The sequence below is a fragment of the Hyposmocoma kahamanoa genome, unplaced genomic scaffold (genome assembly GCF_003589595.1).
Source record: "Hyposmocoma kahamanoa isolate Upper Pololo Valley unplaced genomic scaffold, ASM358959v1 93, whole genome shotgun sequence".
NCBI classification, from domain to species: Eukaryota; Metazoa; Arthropoda; class Insecta; order Lepidoptera; family Cosmopterigidae; genus Hyposmocoma; species Hyposmocoma kahamanoa.
In genome coordinates, this window is record NW_020654810.1 from 3,472,944 (window position 1) to 3,478,460 (window position 5,517).

General features: G+C 36.1%; 1 protein-coding gene across 1 annotated transcript in view; it reads left to right on the forward strand.

Annotated features, from left to right (window-relative positions):
* Nucleotides 1-305: 305 nt before the first annotated feature.
* The window catches only part of LOC113237557, a 74,605-nt gene continuing 69,393 nt past the window's right edge, over nucleotides 306-5,517 (forward strand). Inside the window, exon 1 of the mRNA XM_026474110.1 lies at nucleotides 306-565. The gene's annotated coding sequence lies outside the window, so the exon portion shown is untranslated. The remainder of the gene's footprint in view (nucleotides 566-5,517) is intronic.

Genomic DNA, 5,517 nt, shown 5'->3' on the forward strand with positions numbered 1-5,517 from the left:
TAAAATTTTAGTTTCACAATTCAAAAAATGAACAGAAGTTTTTGCTATATGAGAGTACATACATTGTTTCTTAAATGAATTCGTGACATTGTGAAGACGCCTGTCAATGAGTTTGTTTCCGTTTTTTTGCTATTCACGAAAATCTGTTGTTAGGTAATAAATTAGCGAACATACCTCGATCTAATATAACACCGAACCGCCCGAATAAGTACAGTTACTTGATGGACAAAGTCAATTTATAAAGTCGATGTCCTGCCGCCTCCGACAGTCTCAGAGCACAGCGCGCTCGCGCCATTCAAAATCCCGCCATCACCGGGTCGACACTACCGCTCTAAAAATATTTCAAAATATTTTTTGGCTCCAGTAGTTAGGAATTCTAGCCACGCGCCTGCGCCCTAGGCCGGCCGCCGCGACACGCCACTGACACAATTCTGCTGTTATGCGCGCTGTTTGAATTTAGAACAGAGTTTTTTTTTTGTTTTTTTTTGTGTCTTTCGTGCGAGCAAGGATCAATTGTGAAGGGATTATTTTCCGGTTTCCTGGACATTTTGGAGATTTCGTAAAGGTAAGATTAGGATTTTTTCCCATTTGTCCATCTTAAAAAAAGAAATATAAGTCACAGGATTTTTTTAAACTACCGAAAATGTATACTGTTTTATGATCTCATAAACATTATATGGTGTGATCACTATAATACATGGTGCACATTTTCAATCAACTAACTATATTGTCAACTATACTGTCTGTATATTTCTATACCTTTTTAAATAACGATGTTTTCAAAAGGTCAACTTCATTTTCTGTAACTTAAAACATATGTCAGCCATCAGCTTGTATTTTATAAAAATCGTTTATTTTTACGTTTTACCGTTTTCGCTATTTTATTGGAAAGAGACTTCGTTTTTACGAAACCGTAGTTTTTGTATTGTATAGTATTATATCACACTGCACTTAAGCCTCTGCAAAAAAATAAAATCATTATTATTCTTTATATCTAATAAGATATTTACACGATTATAAATAAATGTCAAATTTATAATGTTACATATTATTGTGTTATAAACTGCCTCCGTGGCCTACGGAACTACTATGGAACGGTTACCATGCCGGACTGCCACGCAGAGGTCCCAGGTTCGATTCCCGGGCCGGGAGAAATGTTTGTGTGGCTTACATTTATTTCTCTCGTGAGTTTGGGTGTAATTTGTGGTTGTCTATGTGTGTGTCCATGGCACCCGCGACACAGGGTTTCCCTAGTGCGGGGCTATGTTGAGTGTGTGCGTTATTTATTTATTTTTATTTATAGTACGAGGTATTATTTTATAGTCTGGTTATTTACAACAGTACACCGTACACCACATTAAAAAAATTACTAGAACCCTAATTTATTTACAGTAGAGCTGAGCGAATAATCGAAAACGTATTTAAAAAACTATTAATATTTTAATTGTGTACAGGAAAAAAAACTCTTGAAGTCAAAGCCTTGGTGTAACAAGGTCACGTCTAAAAATGGCAACTTTTCAGGAGAGAGAATTATAATTAGTTTGTAAGTTCTATAAGTGACAAAAGCACTTTTGACTTATTTTTTTTGGGACGATCAAGTCGTGCACCTGGTGGTAAACGACACGTCTATACATAACAGTTGCAGAGCCACTTAGAATTTTAAATTGCAAAGCTCTGAGGGGAACTGCCATTGCGCTCGTCTTTGACAAGTACCATGTGCTTGTAATTTCACCAAAATATGATCACATTTTGTTTTATTACACCAAAGAAATGAAATATATTTTGGAAATGGACATCGTAATTATTTACGTCTATAACCCTGATATGACAAATTTATGAACAAAGGAAAACACTGAATTAGCTAGCCAAACCGGTAGTATAAAAGCTGGCATTTTTAAATAAAAAAGGATGACACGCTGTCCAATGCGAACGCCCTAGCAATGTAACACTGCGGCTCCCAACTTTGTGTCATTTTAAGGATTTCCGTAATCTCTCAATACGTTTTTTTTAATAGCAGTAGAGCTCCTTGTGAAAGAGTTCGTCTAGAGCAGCCTTTCACAAAGTGGGCGATAACGCCCCCTTGTGGGCGCTGCAGGCCTAAAGGGGGGTAGTAAGAGACCCAGAAAAAAATGGGGGAATTGTTTATAGGCTTAGGGCGAGATTTGTAATTTCATCTAGGAAGACTCTTAGACACCGACTGAGCTCTCGACTCTCGACTACAACTTGTGAACATCAACTAATATTAATTAAGAGATTACTCAAACTAACTCGGTTCGATATTTCTCTCCTTATAGTTCATTATATCTGTCCTGTTTTATTGAATTGGCTCCAGAATCCACACAAATTTGATTCAAAGTGTATTCCATAACATTTAAGTTTATTTGAAAAGAGCAATCCCTAGAGTTTCTTGCTCGTTCTTTTCAGGAAGGTCAGCGTAGTGAACGAGCAGTAGCTTAAATGTGACTTTTCAAGTGTAAATTGATTTTACCTATGGAATAAATAATCTTTGACTTTGACTTTGCATAAAATGCATCCAGATAAGAAAGACAAGAATGTAGCATATTTTAAAGACATAGAGAAGAAGCATAATGCTACTCAGCGAAGTGTAGCAAAACTCGTTTCGGCGGCTGCTAAGCAAGATGACGACGGACTTCGAGCTTCGTAGAATATCTCTTTGTTAATTGTTCAAAAAGGCAAACCACACAACATCGGAGTAGAGTTAATTTTGTCAGCAATAAAAGAAGTAATAACTACCGTGCTTCATAAACCGGCCGCAGATATTATCCGAAAAATTCCTTTGAGTAATAATTTTGTGCAAAGACGAATTGATGAAATGGCTGAAAACATTGAAGATTCATTGTGCAATCATCTGAGGACTAGTCAATTCTCAATTCAGCTCGGTGAGTCCACTTTACCAACTAGAAGCATTGTTGCTGTCTTACGTGAGGTTTATTAAAGATGAGAAAATATGTGAAGGACAATTGTTTGCTAGAAATTTAGAGACCGATACAAACGGCGAAACCATATTCAATACATTGGAAAAGTTTTGTGATGAGAAAGAGATTCCCTTGAAAAATATTATATCAGTTGGTACGGATGGCGCTCCGGCTATGACAGGGTGCCATAAAGGCTTCATAGCGTACTTAAACTTAAAAACAAACTTAAATAAAATTCCAAATGTCCTTGCTATACATTGCGTTATTCATAGACAACATTTGGTTGCTAGAAATTTAAGTGAACGACTATTTCAATCACTGCAATATGTCATCAAAGCAGTCAATAAAATCCACAACAACTCTTTGAATGATAGAATTTTTTTTAAATTTATTATTCAATTTACAATTAAACACATATGTACATTTAGATTTTCCTTTCAAAAACCCTTTAATGGGTTTATGCGAAAGGAATTGAAAAGTGTTGAAAAAAATTATTTCATTAGCTTTGTGTTACTAATGACGAAGATTTCAAACGTTTGTTGTTTCATACTGAAGTTCGTTGGCTATCAAGAGGCAATTGTCTGACTCGGTTTTACAACTTGTTTGACTCTGTGATAGAGTTCTTGGAAACTGAAGAAACAGAATTGCGCAACAAGCTTATTATATCAAAGAATGATGTAGATTATATGACAGACCCGTATAAATTGTTCAACGACATAAATCTCCAACTGCAAGGCGATGAACTAAATTTAATTAAAAGAAAAAATGTCGTTGCTGCTTTCACAGCCAAACTGCTTCTACACAAAAAGAATATGGGCAGACGTGAGTTTCACAATTTTCTGAATTTGTCAGTATCCTGTAGAAACGACGACTTGTTTGCCTACTGTCAACATTTGGAAAACCTCCACATTGACTTCACCGAACGATACCAGGACATTTCGAACTTGGAAATACCAGACTGGGTGTTGGATGCGTTTTCAAATGTCAACACAGCAATATCACCTCAGCTGGAAGAAGAACTTATAGAATTGACAACGAACGACGAAATAAAAACCAAGTTCAAAAATGGCTACCAAGAATTTTGGCTACAAAAACCGATCCCGCAATTGTACCTTGGATTGTGGTCAATCGTTTAACGATTCTTGATAGCATTCCCATCGTCATATTTGTGTGAACGTGGTTTTAATGCTGTGACAACGCTACTTACTAAAAAGAAAAATCGTTTGCATATTACCGAAATTGGTGACTTGAGGCTGTTCTTGATATCAACAAACTTATTAAATAGTATCAGATTCATCCTTCACATTAGTTTTTATATTAGAATCGATTATGTTTGTTTAATTTTGAATTAAAGATACTCTGTCTGAATACTATAAAGTTGCGTTTCAATAATCATTCTCATTGGCAGGTGTAGTCCGTAAGCATTAACTTGAGACATGAGCGCCGTTGTGTACTACTTACTGCGCTCAGGTCTCAAGTTAACTCTTGCTGGTTATAGTAAAAGCATCGAGTATATAACCAGAAATAGAGACGAAATAAGGGCCATATATTCCCGGTAACACATTAGCGATACAGCTCTTATAAATATCAACTCCCGTTTGCACTGAAATATAGACAGGCCAACTACTGACCTGTGTGTACATCTTCCTTATATTCCAAAAAATATTCTGTATTTATTGTAATAAAGATAATATCTCTAACAATGCCGTGCTGTTTCTATTCGGTGGTGTGGGAAAAACAGCAAAACATCTAATTACAAATCAAACGGAATCAAATTTCATCGGTAATTAAATATGCAATTTTGCAATTTTCGTTCATTATAGCAAAGCTCAAGTTAAGAAGTGAAACAGTTGACACCGATTGACGCCACCCGTCAATTGTTTCAAATTCAGCCTGGCCAATCGGAGCGCAGTTGTCACAGTAATGATTTGGCAGAATAGTTTTCAAACAAATTAAATGACATTTCGCAGCTATTTCTGGTTATATACTCGATGAGTAAAAGTCTCGTTTAGAATGAATGTTTAATCTCCGCTAATATATCTCACAATAATGAATTTAATTTGAAGTTATAGTGGTTTTTAGCAGGTGAAAAAATGGGGGCGCTAAAAAAGAATTTATTCTTAAAGTGGTCAGTAGACAAAATAAGTTTGGGAACCCCTGGTCTAGAGAAATGCCACTTTACATATTTCTACTGCTAAGCAGTAATGTGAGCATTACTGCGGTCCAGTTTCAAGGGTAAGGATGCTGATGAAATTCCAGGCACACAGAACTTGTCAAATTTTGTGCCAAAGCGACGGGCGCATTGACAGTGCCCCTCAGATCTTTGCGATTAAAAGCTCTGAGCCGTGTCGCTTACCACCGGGCGCACGACTTGTCCGTCCCTGCACTTGGTATCATAAAAAAATTGCGATTAAAAAAAATTTTAAACTCAAACAAATTAAACTCGAAATAAATTAATTAAACACTATTATTTATTTCTAAAGCAGTTTCCCCTGAGAAGGTTGAGTAAGAAAACACACCCTTGTTATAGTAAGGCCACAATTACGTGTAAAATTACTACTTTTCATACTTTTTTATATTA